At 38.2% G+C, this 20,317-nt stretch overlaps 1 long non-coding RNA gene across 1 annotated transcript in view; it reads right to left on the reverse strand.

Annotated features, from left to right (window-relative positions):
• LOC139185239 (uncharacterized) overlaps positions 1 to 20,212 on the reverse strand; it is a 61,003-nt gene extending 40,791 nt beyond the window's left edge. The window contains exon 1 of the long non-coding RNA XR_011568823.1: positions 20,052 to 20,212. This is a non-coding gene — a long non-coding RNA (uncharacterized lncRNA). The remainder of the gene's footprint in view (positions 1 to 20,051) is intronic.
• Between the last annotated feature and the right edge of the window lie 105 nt (positions 20,213 to 20,317).

Consider the following 20,317-nt stretch of genomic DNA (forward strand, 5'->3'; position numbering starts at 1 on the left):
ATATGTATAACCTATGATCCTAGGCTGCATATTTATGAAACTTAAGCAAGTAAAAAAATCCATATTCATTTTTTGACAAAAATATAATCACTTCAAAAATTATTTGAAGTGAATACCTACATAACAACATTCATTGCTTGAAGGATAATTCATTTGCATTATGAATTTATGAAGATTGTGCCTCCTGTGGTTTCCATGGTAACAATAATAAAACAAGTTAACTGAAAGAGGTTTCTCTTAATCTCCATAAAAGGGGTTAAGGACCTTTTACAACATATTCAAGTTTGAAGCCATCAAATCAAATTTACATTCAGTCAGCTTCAAAGATTAAAAAGGTGATCAATACACTTGATTTTCAATAACCAAACAACACAATTATCAAAATCAGCACTAGGCATGTGTCCTTCATAGTATAAGGATAAAAAACAATGTTGTAATCTATTTCAAATATCACTAAACTATTCACTAATACAGTTGCTTAATGAGCCTATAGCCTCATTAATTTTCTTATTCAGGTTGTCAGTTTTCATTCTACTAATGAATATTGGCCACATTGATTGATCATGAGTTCTCTGGCTGCCAGAGGTGGAGGCCAGGTCGTGCTAAAGGCAATGGAAAGTGAACTCAAAGGAGAGTTGTAAAGATGGCAGAAGAGCTCTCATTGCGGTATCTAGGCAGTGCTATCAGTGGACTCAGGTAAACCTTAGCCCCTGCTTCAGCTACTATATATCCATTTTTCCTCTTTCATGCCCACCCACAGCCAGTGTCTGCTCTAAAGCCTTACAGAGCCACATAACATTTTAGATGTCTCAGTAACAGAATTCACTAGCCAGGCAAGGACTGTTTCATGATCAATAAAACGTTTTCCTTTACCTCCTGGTCACATGGCTAAGCCACAGTTCCCCATTTCCCTTGCACATGACTGAGCTATGGCCGAAAGAGGGCAAAACCACGCTGACCATTTCTAGGCCTGACCTGCAAACTTTCTATGTGATCATCTATACACATTTCCATATCAACAGAGAAATCAGATCCTAGTGAGTCATAGCCACATGGGGGAAGCAGACCCTGGATGACCACACTGAAGGCCATCTTCCAATCCAGAATGCCCTCATTAGGTTTTACAAGAGAGCAAAAATAAACTTTTATTGTGTTAAGCCATTGACATTTTGAAATTTGACTGTCATAGTAGTTAGCCTTATTTACTCTACTGCAATGGGGAAGGGGAAGTAGTTTTATACAGTATGAAATTTTTTATTCTTGATGCCTTTGGCAAGGCTGCCCCCTTTTTGTTAAAGCCACATTACTGTTTTCAGTGGAGTGATGACCCATGACACTTAGCTAACCAATAGCTATTTTTAGTAGGAAAATAAAAAAATATTACAAAGGCCCAGTGAATTGGAAAAAAGTAAAGATAAAAATACAAAACATCTGACTTTTATGATTGCATTGCATAATAATACATATAAAAATCATGAAAAACATAAAAATACAGGCAGCAATCTCTTTTTAAATAATGAGCAGATAAATAGAATCCAACATTTAACTGGTGAAATTTCCACACAGAAGTTGCTGCGATGAGTTCATTCACACTCCTTTCCAGGGCCGAATATACCATCTAACTCACAAGATTCTTGAGAGTCCCTTGGACTGCAAGGAGATCAAACCAATCAATCCTAAAAGGAAATCAAGACTGAATATTCATTGGTTGGACTGAGGATGAAGCTGAAGCTCCAATACTTTGGCCATCTGATGTGAAGAACTGACTGATTTAAAAAGACCCTGATGCTGGGAAAGACTGAAGGCAGGAGAAGAAGGGGACGACAGAGGATGAGATGGTTGGGTGGCATCATCAACTCAATGGACATGAGTTTGAGTTTGAGCAAAATGGCATCATTTTCTGATAGTGAAGGACAGGGAAGCCTGGCATACTGCAGTCCATGAGGTTGCAAAGAGTCAGACAAGACTTAGCAACTGAACAACAGAATATAGAAAGGAAACACAAGTAACAAGATACTTAGGAAAACTATCAGTTAGGAGGTCCAGCCCTATGAGATTTTCTAAGAATCATGGAGTCCTGTGATATTTCCACATGATCACTGCCCCATTTCAGATATATATATAAAAGTCATACACTGCCACAAAGCTTAACATTAACCAGTATTGCCTCCATAATCTCTCACTTTTCCCATTATATCTTTCAGACTGTTTTTAAGTTTTTTTTTGTTTTTTTGAAATAAGGAAAAATGCTTCTTTGTTAGGATGGATGTCTTCTGCTACTTTGAGGCTTTAAATAATGGCATCATTTTCTGAAGATGAGCACTTTGGATTGCAAAAACTGATTTTTTAACGACATTTGATTTCACTTTATTTTCTACACATGTACTTTGACACCATTATAATATTATTCTTGTCAATTACACAGCAGCAGGGGACTTAATTTTCTTTTGACTAGAGAAAAGTGTATAAAACACTGGTGAAAATTTGGCTTTCATTCATAAATTATCTTTTCTTGAAAAACAGGCATAATGGAAAGAAGGTTTTGAGAGAATGGATTAAACATGATAATTTGGAATTAGGTTCAAATGGTGACTAAATGGGGAAAGGGATAAGAGATTGGGCCAATACATCTGTTAAGTCCTTAATAAACTATTTCATAAGGCCTATAAGGACTAAGCTCATAGATATTATAATAACATCTAAACCATGATATCATAGAGTGGTTAATTCTTCTAAAAAAATTAAACATCTTCCCAGTTCTGACAGTCTGTAGAATGAAGTTGTTAATCCCCAGGTGCTAAAATCCATCAGACCTGGTTTGAATCTGGTTTCTGCTGCTTATCTGTGTCTTGGGCATTTTGTTTCTTCTCTTTCCAAGACTCAGATTTTTCTTCTGCAAAAAGATTGACAGTGTTTGCTTCCTCTGGCTGCTGTGAAAATTAAACAGCAAAATATCGGGACACCTCTTCATCTGATGCCTTGTGCACAGTTATCATACAATAAATAGCTGTGGTTTTGATATTATTATTATTGTTGTTATTGTTACTATAATATAGGCAATAGGCCAAAATTGCTACCTGCAGGGCCATTGGATACTAGCGTAACATATTAACCTATGAAGTGAAGCTTTTTATGTCTTCTAAAACCTGTTTCCAACTGAAAATATTTTTCAGGCTTTCTCATTGTGATAAAAAGAAGCATCCTCTGCCACCTAGTGGCTCTTTATGACCAGTCAAGAAAAAAACATAAAAAGACACCCTCCAATCCCCACAAGAGCCACCATATTTATTTTAACAAAGGAATCGTGCTGTTAAATCGCGCTGTTCTTTTAAGATTTTCAAAAGAAGAAAAACATAGTAGAAAAAATATATTAAGTTGAATTTATTGAATATATTATTTTTTCTTAATAATTTTCTATTGATCAAACTGTGTTTCATTATTTAATTACTAACAGCATCCCTGCAGAATGACTGGGAGCCTTTATGGCTTATAGGGGCACAAGTAAATTCCCTGGTTTCTTCATGATAGAGGTGGTACATAAACATAAGGATTTCATCTTCAATGCTTTTAAAATACAAATATCACAAATGCTGATTTTTTTCTTAAAATGTGGAGATTTCAGGGGCCTTCTATTTCTAAACCTGTAAGAACATGTTTTTTTAATTATTATTCTTTAACTAAATGTATCTGTTTTACATAAGAATGATAGTTCACTGGCAAAGGAAACAAGAAGAGTCATCTAGGGAGAGGGGACGCTGGAAGCAAAGGCAGTATGTGTGTCACAGCAAGTTCTGGAGACTGCAAGTAGTTCTACATGTTTGGGCTGTAAGGTTCATGGTGAAAGCAGTGGGTTGAAAGGTAGGTGAGGCCAGATTCCCAAAGGCCTGGCATGTGATGTATCTGGATTTACATCTGTGGGATATTAAGATGCCACCACAGATCTTTACAATAGAAATTGTTCTTGTTGTTTAGTTGCTAAGTTGTGTCTGACTTTTTGTGACTCCATGGACTGCAGCACTCCAGGTGCCTCTGTCCATGGAATTTTCTGGGCAGAGTGGATTGCCATTTCCTTCTGCAGGGGCTCTTCCAGAATCAGGAACTGAATCCACGTTTCCTGCTTGGCAGGTAGATTCTTTACCACTGAGCCAGCTGGGAAGCCCCACAACAGAAATTAGCCCCACAATAGAAAATATTGATAAAGACAAAAACTACCAGTGAATAACTGCCTCCTGTATACCAGACCCTTTTTATTCTAAATGTTGTCTCAATCCTTAAAATAACCCTTGAAACTCTCCCCCTCCACTCATTTTGCTTTGTGGAAAACTGAGGCCCATGGAAGTTAAGTAACTTACTTGAGATCACACAGTCAATAAGAGGAAGTTTGAATTGAAAGATAACCTATCGCTAAAGAATGAGTCCATTCTAGTGAACTAGAATATGCCATGCATCCTGAATGTGGTCACATTTGTTTTAGGACAGTAATTAGTGTTCTCTTAGTTTGATTGACTTTTTGAAAATTGGGGAATATACTTTTAAGGTGAGGGTAGTGTCTTTAAATGTGTTTGTCCACCAGTGAACACAGTAACTGTTCAAATGCTTGCTGGATGACTCAATACTAGTCTCTAACTCTAGAAAGGGCAAGTGGAAGGCATGAGAGAAGCATTCTCAGATGTTACTATATTTTCACCCAGTTGCTCATAAATGTACAAGGAGGCATTGTTTGAACAAACTTCCTAGGTTTTCTGCCCCCCTCATATAATAAATCATGTGTTTTGAGTATGTATGCATATATTAACTCATATAAACCTCACAATAGCCCAAGACTGAAGCACTGAGAGATTGTATAACTTGCCTAAGGTCTCAGGTCACTGACTGGTAGAGATAGGATTCAAGGTCAGAAATCCTGTCTTTCAAACCCTAACTCTTAAGCACCTTGCTATGCAGTCCCCACTGTGCTAGACTGCCTCTCAGTCAAGACTTGTTCTACTTAATAGGATTCAGCAGGACAGTTGTCTCCCAGAAGGACAGCAGAAACATGGGTGGCCTGTGGGCAGCACAAAGGAGGCAAAGACTCCCACTGCTCACCACTGTGCTCCAGGGTTTCCAGCCAAAGGCTGAGTGAGGCTCAAATTCACCTTGCGTCCTGCAGAACATAAGACCCCACTGTCTCTGCCAAGTCGAGACCCCTGCAGGGCTTCCTCTCCCAGGAGGAAAGGTTTCCTTCTCCTAATTTACAAGAAAGCACCAGACAGGGCAGCAGGCCAGCAGGCCAGCATGAGGATATGACTTGCCAGGGAACAGGGGGTGTGGATAGAGGTAGAGTGTGTGGAAGAAATGACTAAACTTCCAGGAGAATTCCAAAAGTTGAAAAGTCATAAAACCTGATCCTCTGCTTCAAATTTGGACTAGAAAGATCCAGGGCACTGCTCAACCATTAAAGGCTCTTTAAAAGTCAAATCTTGAATGAGCTTAATATGACTAGTTTATAATACATTCATCTGTCCTGGGGAAAGCCTACTCATTTGGTGGGGAAAGACCAATTTTCAGGTAGGGCCCTTTGGAAAAAAAAAAAAGTCATTTATAGGTGAAAAATCCTCCCCTTGCACTTCCCAGTTGCATTACTTGTCAGAGCATTTCAATTATAGCTTCACAATTATAGCTTTGCTTTAAAGTATTACTGCCTATTTCCTATAAATGACAAAAGAATTTGAGAAGAGTCAAGTACCATATTCCAGGTGGCGCTGTGGTGAAGAATCTGCCTGCCAACGCGATGATGCAAGAGACCTGGGTCAGGAAGATCGCCTGGAACAGGAAATGGCAACCTGCTCCAGTATTCTTGCCTGGAAAATTCCACGGACAGAGAAGCCTAGCAGGCTACAGTCTAGGAGGTCACAAAGAATCAGACATGACTGAGGGGCTGAGCACACACACACAAAGTCCCATATACACGTGAGATATTAAGGTGGTCAAGGATGATGGGAAGGATGTAGATGATGATGAGATTGACATCAACTAAGATTTATTGAACTCATGATGTGGTGGATCAAGCAATGTGCTGAGTAACTTGCATGTATTCTTTACTTTTTAAACAAATATTTATGAAACACGTACTCTAAGCCAGGCAGACTTCTAAGCACTAAGGATAAGGTAGTAAATGAAATATAGTATTTATGGACTCATATACTAATGAACGAGAGCCACATAAATCAAAATAGGCAAACAAATATATAATAAAATGTCAAGTAGGGATAAGTGCTATGAACAGAAAAATAAAGAAGGACAAAGGAATGAAAGGAATGGCCAGGAAGGTCTCTGGGGAGGTAACATTCAGGTAGGGAACCTCAATGAAGTGAATGAATGATCCATGAAAACATACAGGGAAAAGATGTTCCACGTAGAGGTAACAGCAAGTGCAAAGGCTCTGAGATAGGAGAGAACTTAACATGGGTGAGCAGAAAGGAGGCCAGTGGATAGAGTGGAGTGAGGAAGGGAGACAAAGAAACCAGATCAGAGCTAGATTAGGTAGTGGTGGTGGTGGTGGCAGCAGTAGTGGCTAAGTCAGTTAGTAGCTAGGTCTAGATCTGATAGACTAGTTAAATTCCAAGTCTATGGGAAGCCCCTGGAAGACTTTAAGTTATAAAATGACATGATCTGACAGAAAGGACTATTATATGGTCATTAATTCATTTAATGCTCATAACAAACCTATGAGATGGATCTACCATTTCCATATAACAGATGAGGAAACAGAGGATTAGAAAGAGTATGTAGGTAGACAGTGCAATTAAAAAGAGAGTGCTTGTGTATCCAACCCCAGAACCAGGTTCTTAACCATGAGATTTAAGCCATTATGACCATGAAAGTGGAGCTATTAGGTATGGTAGTCAGCCTCCACAATGGCCCCCAGTGATCCTTGTCTATGTGTATCACTGTCTTGTATGATTCTCTCTCACTATGAATAGGTCTGTCCTTTAAGACCAGTGGTATATTGCAGAAGCAACCGATGGTTAATGGTCTCTGAGGCTAGGTCATATAAGGCATCACTGGTTCTGGCTTGCCTTCTTGGATGGCTTGCTCTGGAGTCATGAGTTTATAGAGAGACTTAGGTGGAAAAATGCTAAAGCCCCCCACCAGGCAGCACCAACTTGCCAGTATATGAGACCCACTTGCGAAGTGGCTCTTTCAGCACCACTTAAAACTTTCAGATGACTACCATGGTCAACAGGTTGTCAACAACCTTATGAAAGACTGAGCCAGAACCACCAGGAATTAAGCCACTTATGAATTCTGAAACTGTGAGACATATACAGAAACTGTGAGAGATCATGTTTATTTAAGTTACTAGTTCAGTTCAGTAGCTCAGTCGTGTCCAACTCTTTGTGACCCCATGAACCGTAGCATGCCAGGTCTCCCTGTTCATCACCAACTCCCAGAGTTTATCCAAACTCATGTCCATTGAGTTGGTGATGCCATCCAACCATCTCATTCTGTATCGCCCCCCTTCTCCTCCTGCCCTCAATCTTTCCCAGCATCAGGGTCTTTTCAAATGAGTCAGCTCTTCGCATCAGGTGGCCAAAGTATTGAGTTTCAGCTTCAACATCAGTCCCTCCAATGAACACCCAGGACTTATCTCCTTTAGGATGGACTGGTTGGATCTCCTTGCAGTCCAAGGGACTCTCAAGAGTCTTATTCAATAACACAGTTCAAAAGCATCAATTCTTCGGCGCTCAGCCTTCTTCACAGTCCAACTCTCACATTCATACATGACTACTGGAAAAACCACAGCCTTGACTAGATGGACCTTTGTTGGCAAAGTAATGGCTCTGTTTTTTAATATGCTATCTAGGTTGGTCATAACTTTTCTGTCAAAGATTAGTGTCTTTTAATTTCATGGCCACAGTCACCATCTGCAGTGATTCTGGAGTCCCCAAAAATAAGGTCAGCTGCTGTTTCCACTGTTTCCCCCTCTATTTGCCATGAAGTGATGGGGCCGGGTGCCATAATCTTAGTTTTCTGAATGTTGAGCTTTAAGTCAACTTTTTCATTCTCCTCTTTCACTTTCATCAAGAAGCTCTTTAGTTCTTTACTTTCTGCCATAAGGGTGGTGTCATCTGCATATCTGAGGTTATTGATATTTCTCCCGGCAATCTTGATTCCAGCTTGTGCTTCTTCCAGCTCGGCGTTTCTCATCATGTACTCTGCATATAAGTTAAATAAGCAGGGTGACAATATACAGCCTTGACGTACTCCTTTTCCTATTTGGAACCAGTCTGTTGTTCCATGTCCAATTCGAACTGTTGCTTCCTGACCTGCATACAGATTTCTCAGGAGGCAGGTCAGGTGGTCTGGTATTCCCATCTCTTTCAGAATTTTCCACAGTTTATTGTGATCCACACAGTCAAAGGCTTTGGCATAGTCAATAAAGCAGAAATAGATGTTTTTCTGGAACTCTTGTGCTTTTTGACGATCCAGTGGATGTTGGCAATTTGATCTCTGGTTCCTCTGCCTTTTCTAAAACCAGCTTGAACATCTGGAAGTTCATGGTTCACGTATTGCTAAAGCCTGACTTGGAGAATTTTGAGCATTACTTTACTAGCGTGTGAGATGAGTGCAATTGTGCAGTAGTTTAAGTATTCTTTGGCATTACCTTTCTTTGGGATTGGAATGAAAACTGACCTTTTCCAGTCCTGTGGCCACTGCTGAGTTTTCCAAATGTGCTGACATACTGAGTGCAGCACTTTCACAGCATCATCTTTTAGCATTTGAAATAGCTCAACTGGAATTCCATCACCTCTGCTAGCTTTGTTCGTAGTGATGCTTCCTAAGGCCCACTTGACTTCACATTCCAGAATGTCTGGCTCTAGGTTAGTGATCACACCATCGTGGTTATCCGGGTCATGAAAATCATTTTTGTACAGTTCTTCTGTGTATTCTTGCCACCTCTTCTTAATATCTTCTGCTTCTGTTAGGTTTATACCATTTCTGTCCTTTATTGAGCCCATCTTTATATGAAATATTCCCTTGATATCTCTAATTTTCTTGAAGAGATCTCTAGTCTTTCCCATTCTGTTGTTTTCCTCTATTTCTTTGCATTGATCGCTGAGGAAGGCTTTCTTATCTCTTCTTGCTATTCTTTGGAACTCTGCATTCAGATGCTTATATCTTTCCTTTTCTCCTTTGCTTTTCACTTCTCTTCTTTTCACAGCTATTTGTAAGGCCTCCTCAGACAGCCATTTTGCTTTTTTTGCATTTCTTTTTTTGGGGGATGGTCTTGATCCCTGTCTCCCATACAATGTCACAAACTTCTGTCCACAGTTCATCAGGCACTCTATCAGATCTAGTCCCTAAAATCTATTTCTTACTTCCACTGTATAATAATAAGGGACTTGATTTAGGTCATACCTGAATGGTCTAGTGGTTTTCCCCACTTTCTTCAATTTAAGTCTGAATTTGGCAATAAGGAGTTCATGATCTGAGCCACAGTCAGCTCCTCGTCTTGTTAAACCTTAGGTAATTTGAGGCAGCAACAGATAACTAATATATTAGAAAAAGTCAGGGCACAGCCAAAAATAAAACTAAAACAAAGCAAAACAAAACAAAACAGATACTTCTATGCTATTGGGTCCAAATATTATCTAGAATGGAAAAAGAAAAGCATGTTGGCATACTGACTTAATTTTTTTTTTTTAAATGACAGTCCTAGTCTATTCAGGCTGCTGTAACAGAACACCACAGACTTGACTTAAATATTAGATATTTCTTTCTCACTGTTCTAGAGATAGGGAAGTCTAAGATTAAGATGCCAGCAGTTTGGATTCTTCGTAAGGACTCTCTTCCTGGTTTGCAGATGGTTGCCTTCTTGCTGTTATCCTCACATGACAGAGAAAACAAGTTTCAGTCTCTCTTCTTCTTCTTATAAGGGCACTAATTCTATCAAGGGGGAGTTCCATCTCCATGATCTGACTTAAACCACTTATTTCACAAAGGCTCCACTGGTGGGTGGGGCAGAGTAGGGTGGGTTAGCGCTTCAACATATGAACTTTGGGGAGACACACTCAGTCCATAATAACAACCAGTGGTCGTTTCCCATAGTTACTGAATTTCAGAGTGAGATTTACATGTAAGTATGATATTTCTGTGTACACATATGAAATTTGATACTTAACTTACTATAAATAATATAATAGGTAAAAATAAGTTAAGAAGCAATGTTGCTCTATATTAACTGCCAACTCTCATGGGCAGGGCAACTGTGAGATCCATGGTATGCTCAAATAACCATTTCTTTCCTGGTTTAGTTCAAGCATTTCTTGTTGTCCAGAACTGCATTATTTATGATCCTTTCTATGCCTTGAGCCATCTATTTGGGAAAAGCTGCTACTTGTGTCAGAGATTTTCATGCCAAGTGAACACACTTCTCTTTTTCCTCCTCAAATTAGCCAGACTTCAGAATTTAATTCTGGTTATCTATAGCTTTAGTGTTCCTTGTGCTTTTGGACAATTGCAATAGCATATATTAAGCTAACCTTGAGCTACAAATACTCTGTGACTTGCCAAGTAATTATGTCAGTGATTAGTAACTCCTTAGGTGGCCAGATCTTCATTTGTTAACTCTAATTTAGGGTTTCACATGATAGTACCCCTTTGAAAAGCTAGAATTTTCTCTAGCTAGATTGAAACATTTTATGCATGAACATTATAAAATATTTAATAAGCTTCTTTAAAGTTAAATTTTAAAGCCAACCTCATAAATTTAGAATAATCTGTACTTTTGCCTTTCTGTATCCTGATGGGAGAGGAGAATAATTAATCTTCTTAATCTTCACTTAAAGAGCTGTCAGACCATCTGAGGATGTTAGCTCACTGTTAATGTATCAGTAGTTGTTGGAGAGTTTGGCTAAGCTACTCTATAATATGCTGCCTTGGCATCCATTTTGTGTGACCCAGCAGCCTTCAGGGGCCTTGAACTAACACTAGCCCCTCCTGTGAATGTATGCCATAGATAATAACCCTGAGGGTCACAAGTGAATGTAAGTTACTGATATGACCCCCCTCCCAGTGGCCCTTGTGATAAATAGTCCGCCTCATCCTCTCAAGGGCTTCACTGTGTACCTCTTAGATAAGACCCCTGTGAAGCTTACCAAAACCCTGCTCTTCCTAGTTCAAATTGCCCAGGAATTCCAAAGCACTCTACCCACTGACCCTACTAAAATCATGTGCCCCAAGTCCTCCTTCTCTCTGCCTGCACCCTGCCTCACCCTTCCTGTGCAGGCCCTCAAGGCATGTTGCATACTTCCTTCAGGACTTGTGAGTAATAAACTTCTCTATTTCCATTTCCCTAATGGTCTTTGGTTGCACAGCAGCTATCCATCCAACACCCCAGAACTCTAGTAACAAAATCACAGCAAGTGGCTCTACTAATATTAGACAAAACAGACTATATAAGAATGTTGGTAGATATAAAGAGGAAAGTTTTATAAAAGAGTCAATCCATCAGAAATACATAACAATTATTAAGATATAGAAAACAGGCCCACAAACACATGAAATACAACTCTCAGAATTGAGGAGACAATAGTTGGAGACTTTAATACCCCACTTTCAGTAACAGAAAGAACACTATTAGGCAGAAGGTCAGCAAAGAATTAAAAGACCTGAACAACATTATATACCATCTTGACCTAATAGACATCTGTGGAGCACTCTGCCCAATCACAGAAAAATGCAAATTCTTTTCAAGGGCTAGAACATTCTCTGGAATAGATCATATACTAGGCCATAAACCAAGTGTCAATAAATTAGAAAGAAGTGAAATTACACAACTATGCTTTTTGATCATAATGGAGTGAAACTGTAAATTAATAACAAAAAAAATTGGGGAAATTCAAAAATATATGGAAAAGAACAACAAACTTCTACATAAACAACAAAGAGATATCAAAAGGAAAATCAGTAAATAGTTTGACATGAATAACATGAGGGACATAATATAACAAACCTAACAAAAGTTATGGGATGCAGTTAAAGAAGTGTTGAGAGGAACTCAGAGGTTCAAAGCCTACATTAAAAAAAGAAGAAACATTGCAAATCAATAACCTAGTCTTCTACTTTAAAATACTTTAGGGAAAGAGGAAAAGCAAAAAAAAAATTGAAAGCATGCAAAAAGAAGAAAATAATGAAAAACAGAATTTTAAAAAATAGAGAAAACCAACAAAACTAAAAGTTGGTTCTTTGAAAACATCAACAAAATTGACAAACTTTTAGCTAAACTGACCAAGAAAAAAGAGAAAAAGCTCACATTACTAAAATTAGGAATGAAAGAAGAGACATTAATATTGACCTTGCAGATATTAAAAGGATTATAAAGGAATACTATGATCACTTATAGGCCAACAAATTAGAAAATTCAGATGAACTAGATATAGTCCTAGAAAGATACAAACTATCAAAACTGACTCAAGAATAAATAGAATATCTGAGAAAATTAATGAGATAATCCACAATGAAAAACCCAGCTCTAGATGACTTCACTGCATAATTCTACCAAACATTTAAAGAGGAAGACAACAGAAATTCTTCATGAATACTTTCAAAGAATAAAAAAGGAGGGAACATTTCTCACCTCATTCTGTGAAGCTAGTATTAGCCTGATAACAAAATGAAATTAAGACATCACAAGACATCACAATGAAAACTACAAATCAGTATCTTTTGTGAATACAGATATAATGATTTTCAACAAAATGCTAGCAAACTGGATCTAGCAAAATACACACACACATATCCCCAAACCCCTAAATACCATAACCTATAATAGAGATGAAGAAATCTGACTCCATATTGGATCTGCCTCTTTAATCTTTGTATTCTATTGCTTTTGCTACAAGTTAATCACTAAAGGGATTTTGCTGATAGCTTAAAGTAGAAATAATGGCCCATCTTCAGGGACTGAACCTCCCATGCCTGAAGGTCAAGCTAAAATTCCTTTTTTTAAGCTCACAGTAAACATGCTAACCAGACCCAACTGTGAATGACTGTGGGAAGTTCAGTTCAGTCACTCAGTCATGTCCAACTCTTTGTGAACCCATGGACTGCAGCAAACCAGGTTTCCCTGTCCATCACCAACTCCCGGAGCTTGCTCAAACTCAGGTCCACTGAGATGGTGATGCCATCCAACCATTTCATCCTCTGTTGTCCCCTTCTCCTCCTGCCCTCAATCTTTCCCATCATCAGGGTCTTTCCCAATGAGTCAGCTCTTTGCATCAGGTGGCCAAAGTATTGGAGCTTCAGCTTCAGCATCAGTCCTTCCAATGAATATTCAGGACTGATTTCCTTTAGGATTGATTGGTTGGATCTCCTTGCTGTCCAAGGGACTCTCAAGAGTCTTCTCCAACACCACAGTTCAAAAGCATCAATTCTTTGGTGCTCAGCTTCCTTTATAGTCCAACTCTCACATACTGGAAAAACCATAGCTTTGACTAGATGGAACTTTGTTGGCAAAGTAATGTCTCTGCTTCTTAATATGCTATCTAGGTTGGTCACAATTTTTCTTCCAAGGAGCAAGCATCTTTTAATTTCATGGCTGCAGTCACCAACTGCAGTGATTTTGGAGCCCCCCAAAATAAAGCCTGTCACTGTTTCCAGTGTTTCCCCATCTATTTGCCATGAAGAAATGGGACCACATGCCATGATCTTAGTTTTTTGAAAGTTGAGTTTTAAGCCAGTTTTTTCACTCTCCTCTTTCACTTTCATCAAGAGGCTCTTCAGTTCTTTACTTTCTGCCATAAGGGTGGTGTCATCTGCATATCTGAGGTTACTGATATTTCTCCCAGCAATCTTGATTCCAACTTGTGCTTCATCCAGCCTGCCATTTTGCATGATGTACTCTACACATAAGTTAAATAAGCAGGTGACAATATACACCCTTGACATACTCCTTTCCCAATTTGGAACCAATCCATTGTTCTATGTCTGGTTCTAAATGTTGCTTCTTGACCTGCATACAGATTTCTCAGGAGGCAGTCAGGTGGTCTGGTTTTCCCATCTCTTTAAGATTTTTCCACAGTTTGTTGTGATCCACACAGTCAAAGTCTTTGACATAGTCAATACAGCAGAAGTAGACGTTTTTCTGGAACTCTCTCTCGCTTTTTCTATGATCCAACGGATGTTGGCAATTTGATCTCTGGTTGTTCTGCCTTTTCTAAATCCAGCTTGAACATCTGGAAGTTCACAGTTCATGTACTGTTGACACCTGAGTTGGAGAACTTTGAGCATTCCTTTGCTAGCGTGTGAGATGAGTGCAATTGTGCGGTAGTCTGAACATTCCTTAGCATTGCCTTTCTTTGAGATTGGAATGAAAACTGATCTTTTCCAGTCCTGTGGCCACTGCTGAGTTTTCCAAATCTGCTGGCGTATTGAGTGAAGCACTTTCACAGCATCATCTTTTAGGATTTGAAATAGCTCAAATGGAATTCCATCACCTTCACTAGCTTTATTTGTAGTGATGCTTCCTAAGGCCCAGTTGACTTCACATTCCAGGATGTCTGGCTCTAGGTGAGTGATCACACCATTGTGGCTATCTAAGTTATGACAATTTTTTTGTATAGTTCTTTTGTGTATTTTTGCCACCTCTTCTTAATATCTTCTGCTTCTGTTAGGTCCATACCATTTCTGTCCTTTCTTGAGCCCATCTTTGCATGAAACGTTCCCTTGGTATCTCTAATTTTCTTGAAGAGATCTCTAGTCTTTCCCATTCTATTGTTTTCCTCTATTTCTTTGCATTAATTGCTGAGGAAGACTTTCTTATCTCTCCTTGGTATTCTTTGGAACTCTGCATTCATATAGGTATATCTTTCCTTTTCTACTTTGCCTTTAGCTGCAGGAAAGAAGTTAACACATTTCCTCTGGAGTCCAGGTGGGCCCAGGAAATATTTACAACTTATTTGTATTACCTTTTTTTTTTTCTTTTAAGTTTACTTCCTTACCTCCCAGTTTTTGTTTTATAAGAGAAATTAGCATTCAAACCTGGGCAAGATAGTTCTTAGGGGCACTAGTTCACCATCTTCTTGGTCTGCTGGCTTTCCAAATAAGTCACTATTCCTTGCTTCAACAATGCATCTCGAAGTTTACTAGCCTATCATGTGGCAAGCAGTATGAGCTTGGACTCAATGGGATTGATATAAAAAATGCAAGGTTGGTTTAACATTCAAAAATCAATTAATAAACCACATCAATAGAATTGAACTCCAGTACTTTGGCCACCTCATGCGAAGAGTTGACTCATTGGAAAAGACTCTGATGCTGGGAGGGATTGGGGGCAGGAGGAGAAGGGGATGACAGAGGATGAGATGGTTTGGACGGCATCACCGACTCGATGGATGTGAGTCTGAGTGAACTCTGGGAGTTGGTGATGGACGGGGAGGCCTGGCGTGCTGCAATTCATGGGGTCGCAAAGAGTCGGACACGACTGACAACTGAACTGAACTGAACTGATCAGTAGAATAAGGACAAAACTACAGGATCATCAGAATAAATGCAGAAAAAGCATGTGATAAAATTCAACATTCCTTCAGGATAAAAATACACAACCACCTAGAACAGAAGGAAACTTCCTCAACCTATAAAGGGGATCTTTAAAAAACCCACACTCACATCATACATGTCACATTCATCATACAATAAAAGGCTAAATGCTTACCCCCTAACTGTAGGAACAAGACAAGGATGTCTTCTCTTGCTGCTTCTATTTCACATTGTATTGGAGGGTCTAGCTAGGGAAATTATGTACATGTGTGTGTGTGTGTGTTTTAGTCACAGTCGCCTCTGACTCTTTGGGACCCAATGAACTGTGGCCCATCATGTTCCTCTGTTCATGGAGTTTTCCAGGCAAGAGTACAGGAGTGGGCAGCCATTTCCCTCTTCAAGGGATCTTCCTGACCCAGGAATCAAACCAAGGTCTCCTTCATTTCAGGTGAATTTTTTACTTTTTTTTTTTTTTACTTTTTTTTTTTACAACAATTTTCTTTATTGTCTGAACCACAGGGAAATTAAATAAGAAAATTAAATAGAAGGCATCCAGATTGGAAAAAAAAAAAGTAAAACTATCTCTACTTGTAGATCACATAATCTCATATATAAAAAATCCTAAAGAATCCACTAAAAATTATCTAATTATTTATTAGAACTAATAAACACATTCAGCAAAGTTGCAGGATACAAATGAGTACCAAATTCTATTGTATTCTATACAGCACCAATGAACAAAACAAAAATAAAGAAAACAATTCCACTCACATTAGCATCAAAAAGAATACTTAAGAATAAATTTAATAAAAGAGGTGCAAAACTTAGAACTTGAAAACTATAAAATATTGCTGAAAAAAATTAAGAAGACCTAAATAAATGATAATACTTCCCCTGTTCACAGGCTGGAAGGCTTAATAGTGTTGAGGGCAGGATTCCCTAATTTGTTCTACAGACTGCAAAACCCCAGCATGCTTTTTTATAGAAATTGACATGCTGATTAAGAAATTTATATGGTCAGGGATCCCAGAATAGTAAAAAAAATCCTGAAAAAGAACATAGTTGGAAGACTCACACTTCCTAATTTCAAAACTTAAAGTAATGAAGAAAGTGTGCTATTGGCATTGAGAGACACACAGATCAATGGAATAGAACTGAAAATTCAGGGGAAAATTAAATCTCCTCGGACATCTATGGTCAATTTTTGACAGGGGTGTCAAGACCATTCAATGGTGAAATAATAGTCTTCTCAAAAACAGTATTGGGACAACCAGTTATGCACATGCTATGGAGTGAAGCTGGACGCCCATCCCACACCATATATAAAAAGTAACTAAAAATGGGTCAAAGCACAAATGTATGAGCTAAAACTTTAAAACTCATATGAAAACATAGGTTACCCTGGATTAGGCAATGGTTTCTTAGATATTGCACCACAAGCATTTCCATTTCAAGGTGAGAGCCCACGAGAACATTATGTCCCAACAAGAATTTGTATATGAATGTTGACAGTAGCATTACTCATTATAGCCAAAGAGTAGAACAAAGCAAATGTTCATCAATTAATGAATTGATAAACAGATATATTCATAAAATGGAATGTGACTCAGCAATCAACAGAAATAAAGTACTGATACATACTACAACATGGATGAACTTTGAATACATTATGCTAAATAAAAGAAGTTAGTCACAAAGGATCACATATTAAAATATTCTATTCATATGATGTGAAATATCTAGAGTACACAAACCAGAGGCAGAAAGTAGCTTGGTGGTTGCTTAAACCTGGGGAAACTGGTGGTTGGGTAGAAATGGGGAGTGACTGCTCATGAATATGGGTTTCTGTTTAGGTGATGAATATGTTCTAAATTTGATTTGGTTGCACAACTCTATGAACATACTAAAAACTGTTGAATTGCACTCTTTAAGTAGGTGTCCTTATGGTATATGAGTTATATACCAATAATGATGTTACAAAAAAAAAAAAAATAAAGAAACTCTACAGACTCCAGGAAAAAAAAAAGATGATGACATATATCCAAGCTGTTATAACAGATATGAGATCAGTTTAGGAGTTAGCATGCACAGGACTTGATGACTTAGTTGATTAGTTAGGAGGGTTAATCTGATTTTAGTGACTCAAATTTGATAATATTTCCTTGAGGGCTTTTTTCATGGTAAGATGGAGCAATGAAGGTAGATCATCAGTGGCTCCTCCCCCTAAACCTAATGAAATAAAACAATGAAAAACTAGTTGGCAGAGATAGTTATTCGGTTACATTGTGATAATAAAGTTACACCAGTTGCTAAAATACTGAAATACTTCCATGATGGTTGGTGAGTAACTGCTACCTGGAGCCACCTACTTCCTCCCTCCACATCTCAGCTCCTATGAAATGTGAGCTCATTAGTGTGTGATTTTTAAAGAGTAGTTTATGTGCATAGAAAGTTCTGAAATTATACAAAAGAAAATGTTAACAGCAATTGCTTAAGAGGTGCAGAATCTGGCAGGAGATCTAAACAGAATCTAGAAGATATTTCTTTTCACTTTCCAACCTTTTGTACTTTGCACTTTTTAGTGATAAGGCTGCATTTCTTTTGTAATATAAATGAAATATTGAAATAGTCATAATAAATTTTCATGAATGACTTAGTGTAAAAAGAATATTCATGAACATAATTCATTTTATCATTTTACCAACTCCATGAGATATAAATGGCAGGTATTGCTCCATATTACATATAAGAATATATTTATGTCCTTTTACCAATGCAGCCCATACATTACAGTAAAAGCACAGCATATCTATAATTATAATTTTCCTCATTCATTCATTAAACAAATATTTATTGGACATTTATTATGTGACAGGTTCTAATGTGGCTTGGCATTAAACCTTGTAGATTACAGTAATGAACAAAACAGAAGTTTCACATTTTATTGGGTGAGAAAAGAAACTAGAGAATAAACACAGATGCAAATCAGTTTAATACTACATAGAGAATTAGCATGGACAAATATGATGGATAATGTGATTCACAGGCTGATCAGTTAAAAATCTATTATTGAGGCAAGAGATGATAGAAACTTGAACCAGGCTGTGGAGATGTAAAGTAGAGAAGGTACAGTTCATCAGACTTGCTGATGGAGTACATAAAGAACATGTGAAAAGAGAGAACAATAATAAAGAATTAAAATGCAAATTTTTGTCTTGCACAACCAGGTGGACCTTGGGGCTCTTAACTGAAATGTAAAACTAGGAGGAGAACTAGAATTTTACTTTTTGTTCCTGTTATATTTAAGCTACATATTAGATATCCAAAGATGTCCAGCAAAGAGTTGAATACTGTTGAAAAAGAAATGTCTCAAAATGGAGTTATTTGTCCCCCATGACAGCAATCCAGACTTGAAGAGGCAATCTCACGATAAAAACCTTGCCAGTTCTTTTCCCCTCAAAAAGGCCTGAAAAATAATACTTTCTTTACTTTTGCTAATAACTCTCTCCTCTCACCCTTCTTCCTACAAAAGTCTTCCATTTTGTACAACCTGAAGTAGAGCTCTTCTAGCTGCTGGATGGGATGCTGATTCAAGAATCACCTAATAAAGACAGGTGGATCTTTAAATTTATTTGGTTGAATTTTGTCTTTTAACAGTATACATGTCTGAAGTTCCAAGAAAGGTGAGAGCTGGAATGACAGGCATATTGATGGCTTTTAAAGCCAGAATTAAGGTTATCTGGAAGAGTGTGTGGATATAAAAGGGAGGGGGCCAGTACAGCATCCCAGAGCAAGCCAGTGTCTGGAAGTCAAGTACAGAAGGACTGCCAAGAAGTTTCAGCAGGAGCAGCTATGAGAAAAGGAGGGGGGAAGAAAAAAAAGCAAATGAGGCACCACATTGCACCTTTCAAGAAAACTATGTGACAGAATGCTGCTGGCAGTCAAGTAAATTACTAGTGTCCTACAAAGGGCCTTGCACGGAAAGGGTGGGGAAATTAGCCAAATGAATTGAGTTTATGAGAGAATGTGAGGCCAGGAGGTGTAATGGCAATTATTCAATTCTTTTCATTTGACTGATTAATACTTTTTAAAGACAGCGCTTATTTTGATTTGCAGTTGTATTTACAAGTGCTTGGGAAAAAATCTTAAGTATTTGTTACAAACCTATGTGTCTTGTCCCATTTTGAATTTCTGATCTAGTTATTTCTGTAACTAATGATTTACAAAAAACTGAGGGATAACATACATCCTAAAGTGCATACAAGTGCATGAAACATGTACAGGTCGATGGTTTTTTAACATATGTGTAAACCCGTGTAACTACTTTTCAGACCAAGATATACAATATAAAGGGAACCCAGATCTGATGAAGTCTCCCTTATGCTCCTCCAGTCTCTCTAATCCTCCAGAAGTAAACCAATATTCTGACTCATATAAACATCCATTAGCTTTCTTACGAAAATTTTCAAATGAAACAAAAGAAAACTCTGACGAGCATTTAACTGTAAACTGCTTTAGTGTAAACTTACCAACTGTATTCAGGAAGTATAAATGTCAAACATTTGGCGCCAAAATCCTGATGCAAATTTTTAAGCCTTTCCTCTCCAAAGTCCCGCCCCATTTTGTACACCACGCCCTCGGTTCATTCTTCCTGCAAAACGGCTCTGGGGCAAAGCAGAAAGAAGAAAGAGAAGGTTCTCGTCATGCGCACTAGGGGCGCTCCCTTTTCCTTTCCTCAACCAATCCACTAGTATCCAGCTTTGTCCTGCGCATTGCGCGTCCTCAAGGCGCGCGC

Source organism: Bos indicus, chromosome 10, assembly GCF_029378745.1.
Source record: "Bos indicus isolate NIAB-ARS_2022 breed Sahiwal x Tharparkar chromosome 10, NIAB-ARS_B.indTharparkar_mat_pri_1.0, whole genome shotgun sequence".
Lineage (NCBI taxonomy): Eukaryota > Metazoa > Chordata > Mammalia > Artiodactyla > Bovidae > Bos > Bos indicus.